Genomic DNA, 20,058 nt, shown 5'->3' with positions numbered 1-20,058 from the left:
CATCAGACTTGTGTGGATGGGGTGGGGCTGTGTGCCATATGTCAAATGCCTGTAATTTTCTTAATAAGCAAGTACATTTTGTTCAGGTGATAACTGAGCCTCAATCAAGCTGAAAAATAAAAAAAAATAAAACATTTTTGCTTGAAATTTAAGAAGAAAAAGTTTCTATTAGTGAAATTTCTTTTTTTGTTTTTGAAGCACCCTGTTATCTAAAGAATCTCTTTGTAAGATTTTTGTAAAAATTTTGTTTTACAAGATTTTATTTGAAATTGTTTTTTGCAAGATTGTTATATTTCTGTATGAATGTATTTTTTATTGGAATAACATAAAAAGAAATTCTTATCAGCATCATGTGTCTGTTTTCATCTTTCTCCTCTCTAAGTCCTGTACACCAAACAATGTCAAGTACTATGTTGCTGCTTTGTCTTCAGTCCCTCCTGGTCACGGGTACAAACACCTTTGGGTCAGGTCACTTTGTGGAAGACAAACACTGTTGGGAAAATAATTTTGGCAGTAGAAACTAGAAGTTCTTCCATATCTGAAAAGCTGCTCTTGACTCATGGTTTGTCTCAGCGGAATAAATAGTTAATGTGATTGTTGCTGCAAGACTGCACCTTCATTTCAAATCGTTTGTTCTGGAGAGGTGAATGCACATGGGACGAGTTTGGCATGTGGGAAAGGAGGTTCAGTGGGCATTCAAAGGGAAGGACAAAGACAGAAAGGGCTGCAGGCAGGCACCTGTCCTTGACAGTGGCTCTAGAATGTGGACTTTGGAGCTGCCTGGTCCATGGGGAAGCAAGCCCAAAACCTTGAGGTGCAGCTGTGGGAAGGAACTGCATGAGATCTGCCTGCTCCAGACACACATCTGAGGCTGCTGTAGGGCTGACCTGACCCATATGGTGGTGATGACCTTCAACCAGTTGAACACAAGCCTCTCTGAACCACATTCTTTCAGAGCAGTGGCTCTTCAAAGCATGTGTGGCATGCACCCTGGCTCAGGACCCATGCAGAACTTATTTGATGTTGCCTTGTGGCTCCTGCTTCACTCATGCTGGTGTTAAAAGTCCCTCAAGCATTGAGTAAAAACATTGGCAAAATGGCAAAGTTTTATGCTGAGAAACTGGCTTTGAACATGTGAATTCAGTTCATGTTAACATATCCTGGATTTAGATGATTTAGAAATGGTCTAAAGTGATGCGAAAGAACTGGAACAATAAATACAGGTTGAGGCAGAAGCAATGTGGAAAAGGGAACCTTGCCACCTTCCTCAGTCCTGCAGTGGACTAGTAAATAGACATAATGCCTCCATTAGGCATGGCAGAAATGGTAATTTAAGCAAATTAATGATCTGCAATGGGAGGGGTACATTAAATTTTACTGCTGGTGTGATATTTCAAACAATGAAATGCAGTAGTCTTCTGGGAAACTTAAAGTTTCAATAGAAATAGAAAAGGCTACTGAGGTTTAGGGATTGAGATATTTTGCCTTCTCATGTAGAAATGGGAATATTTTTAAAGAACTGAGCTTGACCTTGGAGATTCTCCACCCAAAATGTTCAGTGGGTGTGTAATATAGAACAGGGATTGGCAAATTTTTTCCTGTTTATTTGGTGTGTGTCATCTAGGGCTGTGTCATACTCTACCTTAAAAAAAAAAAAAGTCTGAAAACTCCTTTATTAAGGATGTTATTGAGATCCCACTTTTTTTTTTTTTTGTATTCTCAGGTTGTGCTGAAAAAAACAGCAGTGTGTGCAGGAAAAAAAGTACTGACAGAGCTATTGGGCAACAAGGAAACTACAAAGCAGAAAGCAATAGTGCATTTCAACATGCACATCTACTGCAGGTTTGCTTAATTCTGGATTTTGAAATGCAGAGCAGAGAGGAACAGACATGAATTTGAGGGTGAAGGAGTCAGATTGCTGAGGTATGGACATGGTTTAGTAGCCTCTGCAAGTTCCAACAGCTTCAGCTGAGGTTAGAAAGGTGAAAAGGAGGACAGAGCCTGTGAGCCAACATGTTAGCACGGAGGTTAGATATGGCATGTTTGTGCAATGGTCAAGATAAAACGTTAAAATCCCAAAACAACCCATTTGGGTGTTTGTTTGGGGGTTTTTTTTATCCTTTTGAGTGTGAAAAATCCAGGCATACAAGTGGTCAATGCAAGTAGGGCGTATCACAGTTTACCAACTTATTTGAACAACTGTTTATTATAAATACAGCATGACTTTGAAGTTCACAATAGACGAATGATTGCTGTTTTATTAAATTGGATGTTCATATTCTTTAGAAGTTACTGATTGTCTCCCCTTCAAACCATATCACAGTTTGAAATAGACTGAATCTGGAATTGTGCTTGTTAAGGCATGTTGAAAACAAGCTGTATTTTATTCTTTCCTCTTTAGGAGTTGTTAATGGTATCTCTGCCTTCATGTCTATCTTTTACATCTTCCATTCTTCTCAACTACCTGAGCATTTGCTCTTTATTTTCTTTAATTGCTCTGAAAGCTCTGAGAAAAAAACAACCTCTGTAAATCACACAAATAGCAGCTGCAAAACTTGAAACAAGGAGAAGGAAGAACACTATGGCTATTGTTTCAAAAAGTAGCTGAGTGTTCTTTATGCAGCACCAAAGGAGTACGTGACCTTACATATTCACACAACAGGGAGACAACATTTGATAAGAAGAAAGCTTCATGATCCATCCATTGGAGGTCTCCTCAGCCTTGTCTGGAGAGTGGAGTTCAGGTAGGCTGAAACAGTAAGGGGAGCTCTCACTGCACAAGATTCTATGGGGGGACAGAGGTAAAAAAGGTTTCCCCTCCACATTTTAAAGAATGAAAGGCCTGGTATTTCTTCCTTGTTCCTCCATTTCTTCAGAAATTCCTTGGAGAAAAAATGGCTTAGATAGGAAAAATCTGCACTATTTCTTCTTCAAGCTTCTGCAGATTTGTCCCCTCTGGTAGCATTGGTTTATAGATTCAGCAACAATACCAGTACTCCAGTTCTTTATTTCTGGTGACAAGAGGTTACCAAGCAGCTCGTACTTCCACAGAAGTCTGCCTGCTTTTGCCTCATCAAATGGGGTTGTGTAGCCAAGAGGCATTAACAGGTACTTCTGAAATAAAGCCCCTGACATGGCAAGAAACTCTGCTGAGATTATACAGTCCAAAGCAATGGTATCTTTATATTTTTTCCCTTTAGCTCTTTTACCTCCACACTGGCTGTTTCATCCCTTATTCATGGTCCTTAGATATATGGCATTTATTTTTGATCAAACCTGTAGCAATACTGTCTCATAACCATTTGAGCCCGTACATTTAAGGGAGAATGAGCAGACAGAGTATTGCTTTTGCACACAGGTCTACAGAGGTTTAATCAGTCTAGGATTCATTGGAGCTACCCTGGGAAATAAGGGTTTGCAGGTTCATACATTAATATTGCGAGGCCTTGGTCAAAAGCTCGTTTAAGTCAAGGAGAAATTCCTCACTGAATTCGGCTTGCTCCAGACACAGTCATTTTTTCATAGAGCTGAACCTGAGGAGAAAGTACATTTGAAATCCATTCAGAACCAAATTTTCACTCAATGACATTTATGACTCTATTTTGTCCATTTCCTGTTGAACATTTGATAGCTGGAGTTCACAAATACAAGCGGTGCAAAGGCGATCTTTCTTTTAACAGAAGTGTGATTTTTTTCCCTCCTGAAATTTATTTTTGATTGCAGACTGATGATAAACCCTGTAATTTGTTCTGCAGTTTCACTTGCACAACAGCTACATAATAATTTTGTAAGTTATAGCAGTGACTATTTTGAACTGCAATGGTTTCAATTGGAATGCTTCATGAAGTATTAGCTGATGAATTATTAACTGGAGAAATTAACTGGATTTGTAGGATATCATAGCAACAAAGGTGGCCTATGGCTTTAAAAAAAATTGCTGCATCAGATATGAGGCAGCACATTTTGTTAAAATGGAGAGAAACTATTCAGAATTTGCAATTGAAGCTACAGATCGGTCGTGTTCTTGAAGTATAGGTTTATAATTTGTCACAGGAAAATAACTCCATAAAGCAAAACCGCTAAGGTGTTTTAAGATGATCTATTATGTGGAGGTGTCTAGTACAGCCATTTTGGATCGGTGTCATGATAGGAAACAGATGGTATATATGTTTATGTTTAACATTTAAGGAGGTATAGAAAGCAATAGGGAGGTGATGTATTTTGTTAATGGGCAAGTAAAGCCTCATCTGTACAATTAAAATACAATGTAAAAAACAAGCAACATTTTTTCAGCACAAATGAGGCAATGCAACAACAGCTTAAGTAGATTTATTTTACTTGTTTCACTTTAAATAATTTTAATGAGAAATTCTCTAAATGTTTTTGAGCGGAGATAGAAAGTAATCTGGTAACCACATGTCTCGATGTATGCCAAGCTGTTCTTTAACAGCACTTTCTTTCAATACAATATAAATTTAGCTGGAATTAGCATTGCTGAATATTAGTCCCTCAGTGCCTTACTTGCTAAACCTCCATATTCTTTTTATTGCTGCTGTGCATTTCAGAAGCAGAGTGTGTGGTCAGTTCTGGACAAAGGCAAATTATCTAATGGGGCTGGGGAAGGCAATACATTGGTGAATTCTGTAGCAAACAGCTCGGTAATAATTCAGGAAGGTTGCAGATCTGCACTGGATACAGTAATATATTTCTCTTGTAATGTGCTACCTTTTGGATTTGATACTGAATATATCAAAAATCTAGTTATGCATGCAAAGCTGTATTTTTCTGAGTTTTATGTACTTCACCTTACACATGCAGTAGTATGTTTTTTCATTTATAAGATTTATCTTTGAACATGCACCAATATGACTAATGCTCATTTCCAAGCTCTGCTAGGCAAGTTACTCAGTCTTCTGGGGTTTACTTTATTTGTTTTTGCTAAGTATGAAGAGGACATTGAGGGCAACTGGATTTTAGTAGATCCTCACTGTAATTAATTATTCATCAGCAGTAGAAGTATTAGCAGCAGCAGTCAGACATGCAGAGGAGGCTGAGATCTTGCTGTTGTGAACCTTACAGGGAGAGAGGCTCTTCCATTCAGGTTCTGCCTAATTAGGCCAGGACACATTTGGAATTACCCACATCCAAAGAGAGAGAAAGTAGTTTTACAACCTGTTCTGATGATCTCAGCATTTTTTCTTTTTCTGGTCAGACAGATAACCCTGGTGATATTATAATATCCATATTATAATTCCATTCAGTCCCCCTGTCTGTCACAGATGGATTAACTCTGGACTCATTCTCCCCAGGATGGGAAATCCCCATTCAGAGCATGGGCTTCCAATGCATTTTAGTGAGCATTTTTAGGTGGGACTTTATAATGCCCACCCCTGTCTTGCATAATTGAGTTATTTCTCATTTCATAATTTTGTTTTATATTTCTAACTTCCTTCTGGCAATAACTTTGGTAAATTCTATGTGAAATTGTTTGGGTCTACTGATATTTCTTCTTAATTTGAAAAAATTGTTCAGAATTAATCTTTTATCCCATAGATAGAAAGGAGTAAATAAGAGATGTAATAATGTTATAGTATTAATGGGATTTGAGCCTTGGTAGGAAATAGATGCATTATTCATAAGGATTGATGGTCTTTAGTGTCCTAGCCGCCCCTTATGGGGCTTTGGAGGTATTAGACTGGTCACTGGAGAGAGGGTTGCTCTAATGCTCCATAAGCTAGACTAAAAATATCACTAGAATTATAAGCAAAAAACTAATCAAATCCTAAATATAAATGCGATGATACAAATCCATCCCCTAGTTATCTCCAGAAACCACCCTGCCTCAAAGGGTTGTCAGTGACTTGTCCCTTATTATCTTTAATCAAGCAGAAGAGAGAGGCATTGAACGCCACAGTGGGTCTGTATAACAAGGCACTGCAGGTGAAATCCATAGCCTGTGCTTCCCGCTATCCATGTGCTGCCGGCCAGCCCCGGCTCTGCCAGCCAGGGAGAGGGCAGCGAGGAGACAAAGGGATGCAGTGTTTGCACAGGGCCTCTGAAGTCCTCTGTAGCTTCTCCTAATTTCCATCCCCGAATGCTTCATCAAGCAAAACCAGCCTGGATGCCTGTAGGTAAAAATTATGTGGTAACACGCAACAAAGAAGCTGACTAAAGGAGATTTCTGCAATAAGGTTTCCAGCACTTACACAGATGGGATCTACCCAGACTCTGGTCTCTGTGCTCTGTGACAGGACATTATTTATCTTAATTATAATGGATAACTTAAAAAGAAAGGAAAAAAAAAAAGAGTGTGTATTCTTTCATGTATCCAAGCAGATAAGGCATTACAGTTAGAATATTTGTCAGAGAAGCTAAAACTGCTAGCCACCAAACAAATGTAACTGTGTAATTCAATATTAAAAAATATCTTTTTCATTAGACATTAAATATCTTGGGATAATGAGGTCATAAAAGACTAACGTGTTTGGCCAGGAGAGAGAAGAACATTCGTAAAAGAAGAGCTGTGGGATACAGCTTCTTTTGGCACCCAAAGTCTGCTCAGGTGGTTCAGTGTAGAGCAGATTTAAGCTTCAATTATGAAATAAGGTCTGTGCACACACCCTTCCGACCCCCACTTGCGATACCCAAAACCATACAGGACTGCTTTGGAACACCCCAAAGGACAGGGGCCATCTCTGAAAAGGGTGTGAAGTCCCAGAAGGAAGAAGATGTCCTCAGCCAAAGTCTGGGGTGCACCAGGACCCTGCAGGTGATAAACTCAAGTAGAAAGAGTGGGTCAAGCTTCAGGAAGAATGTAGATATTTGTGATACTGGTGTTTGAAAACACAAATTAGAGCAAGGGTGCTGAGACAAAACCTTCAGCCTTCATACAGTAACACTTGGCTTTCGTCAGTGTTTGGTAAGGGGTGCTCAGCTTTATGCCTGCCTAGGTACCCCTTACCAGAAAAGGAAGCAGAACCCCCATATGCTTTGCTGTGTCCTTTAGGCCCATGACATGTAAGTTTGAGCTTACATTTTAAGTCTAAAGTTAAGAACTCAATATGAAGGCACTAACAAAAAAAAATAATGACAGACTTTTAGGAGCCCAAGAATTTAATATTTTTATTTAAAATTTATATACGTGTGCACACACATGCATAAATGGAAACAGATTTTCTTGTCTAGGATTTTTATTTTCTGTGTAATATCACATTCCAATAGAACAGTGTCCTTAAGGAGTCATCTGTGGGATTGATAATAGTATTTCAGACTTTACCTAGAGTGTAAGGTGAAACAAGCTGAAAACACTAAACAAAATCAAACAGACTGTTATAGTGAAACAGATGAAAAAAAAAACAAACAAAACCAACACCAAAAAACATTAAAGGCAAAAAAATAAAGCCAACTTTTAAGGTGGTTTTGTTTTGTTTTGGTTTGGGTTTTTTTGTTTTGTTTTGCTTTTTTAATCTAACACTTTGTGGGAATATGACTAAGTAAATACATCAACATTGAAGTTGTTGATGGTTATTTTCAATGAATCATAGATCCTAGTTTCCACAAGTTAGGGACCTGGTCTTTAAAAAATACAAATCACTAAGTGAAAGGTTGTCTTAAATGTCTGAAAATGATGCTTTTTGGGGATTTTGTTTGGCATTTACAAATTTTAATTCTGTATTTTGGATCCAGCAGAGTGCATTTGGAACACATTTTCATGATATTTTTTACAATAGAAGTTAGAAACTTCTGTTTTAAAAATGAAAATTATGAAACTAAAAAATAAAAAAAGCAAGTTCCTCAAGGTCATACAATGAAATGGTGTGAATTGGTCATGCTGAGGCAAGTGTGTGCGAATGAAATCACTCGCTAGAGTAGATAGGTAGTTTCCTTGATTTCATGGGCCAGAAGGGATGAGCCATGTCTTTCAGTCTGACAATGTCCGGGAAAAAAGATACTAAAGCAAAACCACCCCAAAATTCTGGCAACATGGTCCTTCTTCACCTGAAGTCCAGAGAAGCAGCAGTCTTAGAAGTGCCTAAGGAGTGTCATTAGATATTCCTCCGTGGGAAGTCCAAATGAGCATTGCTCTGTACTGACTCTTTTTTCCTTTATGCACTTCAACCTCACATTTTTATCTCATTATTCTTAGCAGTGGTAAGTAACTATGACAGGAAGACAGAGTGGAAAATTAAGGCTTGTTAAGACTATTATACACCAAAAGGATCATGTCATAAATGAGATTTCAGTCTGCCCAGTTTGGGATATAATTAAGTTATCATGTTCAAGGTGGATGGGTTTGAGACAATAAAAGGGCAGTGGAGGTTGTTCAGTTTCAAAGAGGTGAATCTTTTTATGCTGAGGAGTTATGTGGATGTGATTTTTGGAGCAGTGGGGGACACCAGCTCTCTCCCAGCTGTTGAACAGGGGCTTCTTCTCCTGGGAAGGGAGAGCAGCTCCAGTGATTCCATCATCCTTCAGGATGATCTCCCTGCTAAGAAAATGCTATTTTATCACGTCTCATTTCTATGGGCATATCACTAGTGTGCATTCTCCTGTGGCTTTGGTCTATAAGAACCTCTCAACAGTAAAAACAATAAACTTAGCACTCTGTGGAAGAGCAACGTGTTGAAAATTTCACTGTCACTTAATTGACTTTTGAGGAAAGTGTATTTAAGGCGGTGAATAATGAGCATATGCCAATACTATGGACCCAGCAAGGAAGTGTCAACAAAACTGCAACAGAAAAACAGTGAAGCTTTTGCTTGGTTTTGAGAGAATACAATGAGTCTAATGTTGCTGCTTTCTCATTTTTTTCCTATGTTATCATCATGGAAGGTTGGGCAGGACTTAGCTGAATCACTGCTCAGAAGTCAGTCCAAAATGTGAGTGAGTCAAGCAGTGTATGGGCTACAGACTGACATGTGTGTTTAGTGTCTGTAGGGTTTGTCATGCAATTCTTGAGGGCATAATGGATGAGGTTTTTTTGCCTGCAAGTAGCCACAATCATTATATGAATCATTCAGGGAAATTATATTGAAAGATATCATATCATAAAGCTGCAGAGTTTTCCACTGAAAACAGCAGCTTAGAAGAGCTTCAGAAGCATGTTAACAAAGATGATGCCTTGCTGGGATATCTATTATTACACACACACAAAGAGATCGAGCTGGCATGGGGGAGGGAATGTTGGAGGAAGGGAAGGAAGAGAAGAGGGATCATAAAGAGTGACAAATAATACTTTTAAACATTATACTCTTCATTTCCAAATTCAAGATTTCAACATAGAGTATATGTTTGGGTTTTTTTCTCTACTTATCTTTCTTGCTCCCTCCTCCTTTCTTAATTCATCAGAAAGAGTAGGACAAATCTGTCCTCAGGGTTTTGCCCTGCTATCTTTCACCTTTTTCAGTCTGCCACTTCTTCAAAAGGAAATGCTGTCTATTTGTGATTTCAAGATGTGAAACTAGTGAAATATTAGCCAAGACCTAAGTTCTTACGCTGACAAAATAATTTTGCTTTCAATAAAATCTTGGGATGATGGGGGGGAGGGGTGTGGTGGTGGGGGAGAGCAGGGGGGAGTCAACAGGACACAGATACAACCAGCAATAACAATAAATTAACACTGTATTAAAAACGTCAAACAGCCCTACTATCTACACAGGGGAGTTCTTCCTCACCTCCCCTTTGCCATGTAGGAATGTTATGAAAATGGGGGTCCTGTGGATATGAAGGTGGCTGCACAGTCTGGAAGGCAGCTCCATCCTCATCCTCAGCGCAGGGAAGAATGCGGCAGTGGTGTCCCTGAAAACAACATCTGTTGGTGATCACACTCCTGTGGGGGATAGTGGACAGGAGGACAGCCCTGGGCATGGGGTTGTGCTGCTGCAGCTGGGCAGGCTCAGTGGCTGTCCCTTGGCTGTGGCAGCGGGGGTGACCCCCCAGGAACCCTCAGCCCTGCTGCCCCATCTCTTCGCCTGCATTTGCCTTCACACCTGCGGAGGGTGGATGTTTCCCGCTCTGGCAGATACATATGTGTCTGTCCACATTAACATTACTGTAACACAGTATTTCATCATCTCCATCACTATTGCACCAGCGTTTCACAGTGATTTTGGCAGTCCCAGCTTCTTTACTGTGGGTTCCTAATGACAGACTACAGTAAGAAGGAATTGCACAAAAGTTGTGTATTTGTCGTGAAGGCTTGAGAACAAAGAATGTCAAACAGTCAGAGCTGCTAAGGAATGAGGGAATTAAATTAGCCTACCTGTGCCCCACTGTGCTGAATCTGGTCCAGCTTTCTAGAAATGTTGATTCAGCAAAAGCAGGTGGCAAGGAATCTAACTGGAACAGCAGGAGCAACTAGATTTCAAAGTTTCCTCTTGTCACAAACCCTTTTCTTTAACTTATTAGGTTTGAAATTGATTGTACATACATTAAAGGATCCTTCTTCCCCCCTGCTCTTTTTGCCGCACAGGGAACCACAACTCTTCTTAAAGCAGATATTCTGGGGAAATAGCTTTGTATAAAAATCTTGGTTTTACATAAAAATCAGAAGCAGCATGTTTCCATGAAAAAAAATCATGGCAAATTTAAGTTTTGTTTAATGAAAGATTTCTTGAGTATTTTGACTAAAAATATCTTTTTTAGTTATTTGCTTGTGAGATGCAGAAAAAAAAAAAAATCCTGTTTTTAGAATACTTTCAATGGCAATAACTCACATTAACTATTAATGGAAGCAAATGACTGAAGGGACCCAGATTTCCTTTTTGCATTGTTATGAGAAATAGGAACCTATATTTCTGGCAAGCAATAGTATTTTGTCACTCACAGCTCCTAGCTCCTAGCTAAAGCAGAGAAAGACATATCTGTTCTAAAATGAAGTTACAACTTCAGTTTTAAATCTAACCAAGATAATACCTATGTGAATAATATGTCAGATGAGCATAAAACTGTCTGTCTAAGGACGTTAGCTCCTTAGAAATATCATGGACTCTTTCCCCTGGTGTCAATTTAAATTTGGGGATATCTCCATCAAAATCAGTGGAGTCAGAACTGTGTAAAACTGACATGATAGTAGGATGTGATCCTGCCTGCCTGTGTAACATCTACCATCTTCATCAATTCAAAGACTGAACTTGGGCCACACATAATAAACAGACTTATATTGTTTTCTGGGGAAGGCATAGCTGCCCAAGAATTGCACTTGAAAAACATCTGCGAGCTCAGTGTTGATCTCAATGTTAGTCCACCCAGGTCTTCTGCACTGTGCCATCACTACAGCAGTTTCAGAGCATATCTCATGCACACAGAGACTAAGCTGTGTACAGATACAAATTTGGGCTTTCGTTGAGGAGCAGGAGGTGCACTTCCCACACCTCAGAGCTCTGTGCTCAGACCACCAGCCCTGGAGACTCAGGCTCACCCCCACTGCCAGGCACCCTCCTGGGCAGCAGTTTGGCAGAACTGGAAGCAGGGCATCATCCTCACCAGCTGAGGAAGGCAGCTGTAGATGTCTAGTTTGGGTTTCAGTATGAAGGTCCTAAGTCTGCCTGTACGTGGTACAGACAATATATGTTCATAAACCAGGGTCTGATTTAAACCACCTGCAAGGCAGTCACCTAAAACTACAACACACCACTTTGCAGATGTTCAGGTCCTTCCCTGTGCTCACTCCTAACACATTTTCTTCAAAAATCTTGCTCTTGGGTAGTCAATGTCGTAAGGGCTATCTATCTGCCTGAATGTATATATATGCATTGAATTTTAAGCTATGTAGCTTGCTGTCATTGACTTTTACAAGAAAAGTAGATTTGAAATAAATAGGAACATTATATACTGACTTAAACAACAAAGCAAAACATATCCTATTTGAGAATTCAGGTGGCTAAAGATATTGAATGAGTCACTATGTGGTACCTCAGAAATTTCATAATATTTTATTTTTATTGGTGGGTCAAATGAGTCAGTTGACTGAAGGTAGGATTTAAGACAATGGGTAATTAGTGTATGGGTGAGTAAAAATATATAGTGCATACCTTTCTGTCTCCACATGTTATTTTTCCTTAATCTGATACTAGACTCATTTGATAAAAATGACTCCGTTTTTGCTGAGTTGGCCCTGCCACTGACAAACTCACCCTTAGGAAATGACATTTTCTCCTCCCAGAAGTGTACTTACAGTATATTGTCAATTTTAAAGGTTGAAATTTTCAGCCTTTAAAGAGTAAAAGAATATGCTTCTAAATTCTTTTATAACTATTGTAAAAGAATGTTTTTATTTCCCTTGAGAAGAATGTGAAAACATGAGGTAAATATCGTCAGTAAAATTTCTCCATAATGCATGAAGAATCACCTTTAATTTCTCATGATTTTTCTTCCTTTCAGTGAAATTACTGCTTATTGTCCATTTCCACCAAAAGATGGAATGGCTAAGAAGGGAGAATAGTTTTAAAAATTATATGTTCTCTTTGCCTTGTTTAAATCAGCACATCTCCAAACATGACAGCTCAACTACCTGCTAGAGACCTAATTCTCATTAAAAAAACCAAGAAGCAAAAACCAACACCAAACCACACTTTATATATTTTATAGGTTAATTTATTTTATAGGTTAATTTATTTTACAGGCTCAATTCACACAATATTTACAAGGCCTTTGGCCCTGCTTTAGTTCATAGTATTATTCTACAACATTGTCTGATTCGATGATACTGGACTGTCCCTTCCAGACTGGAGTTCTATTTTCAGCTAATGTGAGCCAGGGTAGCTCACTAGATGAACCAATTTATACTGCATTTGAATCTCAGTCTGTAGTCTTTTTAGAGTTATTGTTAGAGTGAAATAGGCTGAAGGAGGAAAAATGATGAAGACTAAAAAGGTTTAGAACATTTATTCAGGTGGCCTTCTCCCTAGTGAAATCAGAGCTCTATCTATAATTTATGGGCAGAACAAGACACCCAAAAATAGGGTTCAAGGAAGCCAGCGCTTTGTGTGAAGTATTAAACAGTAGGAAATGACAAAGAAATGTTCAGATTTCTGCTCTGGCATCAAAGGTTGTTAAATGAACACAGGGTTACAGGAAAACACCTTTTCCCATTTTGGATTCGCAGCTACAAATGAGTCTTGGAATTAGTTTCATCTGTCAGCTTCATCTTTTCTTGCAAAGACCAGAAGTGATACTCTCTTGGTATCTGTGAGATCCATGTTCATATATCTCTGAAACCCACTTTGGCGCAAGAAATTGCACCAATGTTTTCCACAGTTCAGAAAAAAAATCACTCTCTTTGGAGAATTCTGGAATGGTGCTGAAATTCAGTATTCAACTAGAATTGCTAAATTCAATATAAATTAAGAAAATTCTAATTGAAAGAGAGATTTATATTTTATCTCACTAAGATAAAATCTCTTGAGTTATTTTCTCCATGCTTGTTTAACCCCTAAATCTCTACATCTGAAATCAGAAAAATACCACATTTGAATTTAAGCCTCACTTAAAAGAATCCCTTAACCACCAAGCCTCTGAAACTAGGGAGAGATACTCATTAAATATTTTAGTCTTGTTTTAGAATCTGCATTCAGATTAGCATGTTAGCTGGGTGGGGAACTCAGGTGCAATTCAATGGCTTGGTTTCGTGAGGATGTCAGACTCTGAACTTCTGTGTAACAGGTACAGATCAATGGAATTTTACAGATCATGCAGAAGTAGCCTAATCCATCCAAAGCCAAGGTAATCCTTCCAATAACTCCAGTAAGCTTTCTACATGGCTACCTACATGTCTGTTATTCTGGGATGACGTGTGTTGCTGGTTTCTCCACTGTGACCACAAAACCCCACGTGTACTTGTAACAGTAAAGGATCGGTAGCTTTGTGCCTATGCATCCATACTTTTGTTTTGTTTTGTTTTGTTTCTGTAGGGGTTGATTGCTGACTTTGGATTCTTGAAGATTTTTCTAATACAGTTTTGATCTCTAGGAATTCCTTCCTTGCCTTCAGTACTCGAGAAGGAAACAAAAGCGGTATTTCTGGGGCCACATATTGTGTGCTCACAAGAACAAGCTCCTTCCCCTTCCTCCTGCTGCCTGAAAGACTCTCTGATAAAACCAGTGCATTTCATTTTCACATGATTTGTGGGGCTCTTAAGATCTAACATGCTATCTGGGTAGGCATCAACATTTTTCAAATCTTTTTTTACACCTCCAAATTCATAGTTCTCCATCAAAGATTTTAGCCCAAAGAGCAGTTAATAAAGCTGGATGACCTCTTGCTCTAGGATTTTTTAAGTCTCTTTCAGACTAAAATTAGATTTCCTTCTTTAGGAAGAGAAACAGACCAATGTGTGACCCTTGAACTGTCAATCATCTGGAAGTAAAGCAGGGAACTGATTTCTCTCAGAGCAGCAGAATGAAATGCTCCAAAATAATAATAATAATGTGGCTATACATATTTATAAGCTCATCATTATTAGTCTTTAGTATGATTGCTCCTATCTGATATTCAATGATAATTTTGGCCCATGGATATATACTTTGTCTTAGTTCCATGAGATACTTTAATTTCAAATAAATCATGCTTTGAATGAGTTAACCACTAATTAACTGGCAAGTCTCAAATAATAGTCATCTATGGGTGTAGCATTCCACTCCTACACAGAAGGGAGCACCCAAGATTCATAGATGCCTGTGGTCTAAAAAGAATGGCAAAAGACGGAAAGAGCCAGAAAAAAAATGCTCACAAAATTTTATTAGCAAACTGCACACTCAGCATGGAAATTGGTATATATTTGCCTCTATTTCCTAGTAACAAAAGAAAGAGAGGGAAGAAAGAGGAAGTTGAAGTGAGATCAGATAGGAGAGAAAAGGACATCACCAATCCTGGGTCCAGCATGGATCCTGATGACAAGGCACCACCTGCACTTTGTGGGGGTTCCTTTGCACAGGTAAATTTTCCCCATCCTGGGATTAGGTTTCTTGTTCTTCATGCAAATGAGTGAGCATGTGCAGTCTATTCTTCTGGACCTTTCTGGAAATTGTTTGAGGGGCTTTGAGGGTCTTTTTGTATTCTTGGCACCCCTCTACTGGTCTTGCCTGCTCCCTGACCCCATTCCTGGGCTTGTGCTGTTCTGTGTTGTGGATCAGAACAGGAAAAGTCAGCCCCAGAAAGGTGGTGCCCCACCTCCATACAGCCCCTGTTCCAGCCACTTCCTGTTCTAACTTGCCCACTTGTGTCCCCATTGTTGCTTGAGGCACAGCCATACATTAACTCCTTACTGCCCAGACATCCACAATGATAATTGAATGCTTTAATCGTGTTTGATAAGTGCCTATATGTTGTCCAGTAGTGCTTAACATTTCCATTCATAATCTGGGAGTAAATATAAAGCCATTACTGAGAAATAAATTAATGGAGCAACACTGGAAAGAAAAGCAAATAATAACAAATTGATGAAGGGAGAAGTTCCCTTTCACACACATGCATTTTAAAATACCAAATGAAGCAACTTATTTCTAGGAATAAAGATGCTAGACCATATATTTACAATAAGGGACTATACGGTGGAAGTCAGTTTGCAAGCAACTACAAGAATGCAGAATAATGGAATAATGTGCTAAAAGAAAAAAAAAATACCAAGAGGCTTGTAAAGGTTTATCCTTGGCTGATAAACAGGAATGTGGGGGGGGGAGGGGGGTGTTGTAAAACTATTTCTGTTCAGTTATGGCAGCCATATGTTAAAGTAGCAATTGATAAATTAGGGAAGATGGAAAAATAGATGCCACACCCTGAGAGATACCACGATGATAGTCTGTTTAATTGAACAAAAAGCACACTGAAAGGAAGCTTGTTTACAGCACCTAAAAAAAACCCCAAATAATTTCTCTCACACCTTGCAGGTGAACAAGACAGAAGTAGAAAAATAACGGCTTGTTTTCCAGAGCTAATTTTCCTCAGCCTTTATTATTTACATTGTTAAAAGGCAGTCATAGCCACTCCTGTACAGCAGAATGTGCCTCTAAGTCATGTGATCACAGGGCATGAGCAAACACTGAAAACTAAAGAGCCTTTTAATTTAGAAGTGGGGGAAATGAAAGAGACCAGTAGTTAGAAGAGGAAATCAGACAAATTCAAATGAGAATGCACAGAGTTTTAAGAAAGAGGAAGATTAGCTGTTGGAGCAATTTGCCAAGAAAACCAGGGGGAACTTTGATGTCTGCAGAAAAAGACTGGATCTCTTTTGAAAGAGGTGATTCTAGGAAATAAAATTTTGACACTAATACTGGAATAAATGGGTGAAATTTTATGGCCAATATTGTGCTTCTAAGGTTGGAGCAGAGATCTTTGGCTTTAGATTCCACTTCTGAGAGCCTCTGAATGTGCAAGGAGAATGCAATTTCTCATTAATATAAAGGGAAAAAAGTATGACTGGTTAAGCACTGGAACTGGCTGCCAGTAAATCATTAAATCTCCACCCACAGACTTTCAAAACTCAGCTGGAAAATGCCCTGGACTAGATGATTTCTAGAGGTCTGGTCTAGTATGAACTTTTCTACAGTTCTTCAGTTTTCCTGATGTGCAAGATACTGGTGACATTTGATGCCACTTGCATATATAAAAATTTAAAAGTCTACAGATGGACTATAACTTCTAGTGATGTCCTGTTGTTATCTGACTGAACAATGGATGGTCAGTACAATTTTTTTCTGGGTGTGATCAAAGGTAATATTACATGTCTTGAAGACTTTTGATAGTTGTAGTAAGAAACACATATATCTTTTGATTTATTGCATTGTTTAATGTATTGCTTTCAAATGCATTTTGCTTGAAAACATTGGAGAAAACAAATTAAATAATTGGTAATCCAATCTAGATGTTGCTTTACTCAGGTTCATTTTATAAATGTGGGCTTTGCTCATGCTCCACCATGCACTCATATTTAGATACTGGTTTGAGAACATGGTACCACCGGCTCTAAGGTGTGCAGAAAGTATGTCCTTAATTAGGATAATGTGGCTCATTAAACTTCATTTCAAACCCCGTTGTGAGTTTGCAAACTGTACTGTGGACGCAGCAGGGACTGTATGGCAGAGGGGAGCATCAGAGCTTCCCCCTCCAGCGCGTGCTCCTGCAGGTGTCTGGCAGGAGGGCCCTGGCTGTGCCCCTCTTCATCACCAGCCTCTGGCCACAACACTCCAACATTTCACCTCCAGCTCAGCTGCTGTGCCATTTGCTCTTCTAATACCCTCATGTATCAAAGGAAATTTTAGATTTTTTTTTTCTCCATGAAGTGCTATAGTGAAATAATTTCCTTGGTTTTATTCTCAAGTTGGCGAGCAAAACAAAAATGTTCCAAGGAGAGTCAAATGTTTTCTCACAGAGGCAAAGCAATGGTGATCTTGTCTGTCTGCAGGCAGAGCAGCTAATTGGGCAGGGAGGTGCTGTGTTTTAGCACCCACGTCCTTAGATTTTAATCCAGTGTAAAGTGACATAATTGTATTGATCTCAGTGCTGATTTACGCTATCTGAGAATATTACCATTTATTTTTAACTTGCCTAAATTCCCTATCTGCTCTAGTATTGCTGATGCAAAGAGAATTAAAATACTCCAGATCAATCTAGTCTCCCAAAGTAACAATGAAACATTTATAACTGCAGGAAGAAAGGTGCAGAGAAGCTCTTTTATTCTATCCTGCTCTTAAGAGTTAAGTGAAATTACTGAAGCATGTTCTAAATTTTATCAATTGTGACATATTTTATGCTGGCATAGTATATTCAACAAGTGCATTAGGAGAGTGCTTAGCACTTTGTAATTACACTCATATTTCATTTTAAGATAATTTCATGCTATTCTTTCAAAACACATCAAATGTGGAGCTGTAGTCTTGAAACAATAGGATGTGATGTTAAAAATTCAGATCTAAAATTCTCTTCTACTTCTCTAATGGATATAACTAAAAAACAGTGTGAAACTTTCATTCAAAAAAACCCAAAACCCCTGTAGTCAAAGAGATACTATTCATTTAAGTCACTGTTAATTTGATGAAATTCCATTCTCCTTTTTTTTATCCTACTCTGCTCCCCCTCTCAATGAAAAATCAGGTTTTCAGTATCAGTTCTCTCAGTAAAAAATATACATATTATACTAACACTCCTGATACATGGAATTTAACATAATTAAACAATTATTTATGACACACGTTTTTTGCACCTGTGGGGAAGTTTCTGACTCAGCAATAGTGTGGATAGGTGGTTACTCTTTTTGCGAAAAAAAAGATCATTTCCTCTGTGGATGTCTGTTTTCTATATTTAGTTGTGCTTCATGCAGAGCTTGAGAAACAACTAGACAGTGCAGGTTTATCCATATCAATTTCAGTGGGAATGCCACAAGTAAAAAGGTTGTAAATTCAGGGCTTCAGCAAGAAAACAGCAAGTCTTGGTCTTAATAGGACAGAAGTTTTGAATAGAGAGCGATTGGAGCCAATTAATGCAATGACAAGTCAAGGAGAGCCATGGGAATTGTTCACTGGAGGAATTGCAGGGCTGGATTTTAAATAGCTAAGGGAGAGGTTCTGATCTCCCCAAAGCAAGGGTCTGTTCTCTATGCAAGCCTGAGGCCAGTGATGCAGGAGGTGTGTAGCAGTCCCCGTGTGATCCAAGGCTGCTTTCAAGCTGAGCTGCCTGGCTCCAGGCTGCACGCAGGCAGCTTGTGCACAGCTGAGCTGCAATTGGGCTGCAGAGCGTAATTCCCTGGCACTGCAAAATATACACAAAGAGGCGTAAGCCTTTCACCACCTCAGCATTTCAGACCATATGTAAGGAGGCACTGCAATTAGGATACAAGTTTTCTTCCAGTTGAGAGACTCTGTAGATTTATTAATAATCCCACTTCACTTTTGCGAGGAAAATATAAGTAATGTGGTTCTGGTAGCAAAGGAGAGCCTCCCTCTAGCTCGGGAGAGAGGCGGACGTGAGCTGGGAAGCCTGCCATCAAACGCTGCCTCCACATTCCGTCTGTGTTATTTGTTGTGCCATGTAATAGATCTCAGAGTGAGCTTTTTGCACACTACTGTACAACCAACAAGCACTCGAGTTGTAGGAATAAAGTTGGGTAGCTCAGGAGAAAAGTTAGTGCTGCTACTGGCTCAGCACTAGCTGTGGGGAATTGTACACGGGCTCTGCGGGGCAGGACAGGGCTGTGCTTGCTGGAAACAGGCACCGCAAAAATCCCACCAGAGCTGGCCAGACATGGACCACTGCAATGGGGCAGGAAGAGAGACAATCGTGATCCAGTAGGTTTTACAGCTGCATTAACAAATTACACTTAAAGGATACAGTTTGAGAAATTAAGAATACAGACTGGCCTGGGATTTTTTGTATATGTACAAAGAGTACAGCTCTGACATGGAGTTCTGCAGTTTGGAACAGCATGATCAGCACCTGATGAACTGACTTACAAACATTGTTTTGCTTTAATTAAGATGAATACTGCAGACCTCAAAGGATTTATGAATATTTATGTAACATATATAGCTCAGGCCATTCACCTGAACAGAGATTACAGGCCTCAGGTTATACAAGGCTCTAATAAAGTTTGTGTCGCATGTAATATATCACCAGTCATGGAATGTACTGTGATTTTTGTTGGGTTTCTTTTCAATCAAGGTTCTCAGTAGGTTTTCTCCATAACTCATTTTCACATTCTCATGCAATGCAACAGAGTTGCTTAAACCACTGTGGTTATCCCGAGCTGGGAAAATTCACAGGTGAATATGTCATGTTGTTTGGCATGAACAGTAACTAGACAGTTCCTTTATTTAGTGTAATTAATCCTGCCTACAAGTAGTGGCATTTTCCACAGTCTGTACCATTAAGTGGGAGCCCAGTTTTGAAAATTGATGCTAGTTCCTCAGTTGCATTCTTGGTTAAGGCTGGGTGTGTAATATCCCACAAGGTCATTTAAGGGAAGGAAATACCTCATGTTTCCCAACATCATCAGTCCAGTCATGACCTGATTTTGCAATCTTACTCATATTAGGCAATTCCCTTGCATGTCATAGGATTACTTGCAAT

The sequence above is a fragment of the Coloeus monedula genome (assembly GCF_965178545.1).
Source record: "Coloeus monedula genome assembly, chromosome: 1".
In the NCBI taxonomy this organism is placed as follows: domain Eukaryota; kingdom Metazoa; phylum Chordata; class Aves; order Passeriformes; family Corvidae; genus Coloeus; species Coloeus monedula.
The sequence above is the reverse complement of the archived record's forward strand: the minus strand, read 5'-3'. Positions refer to the sequence as shown.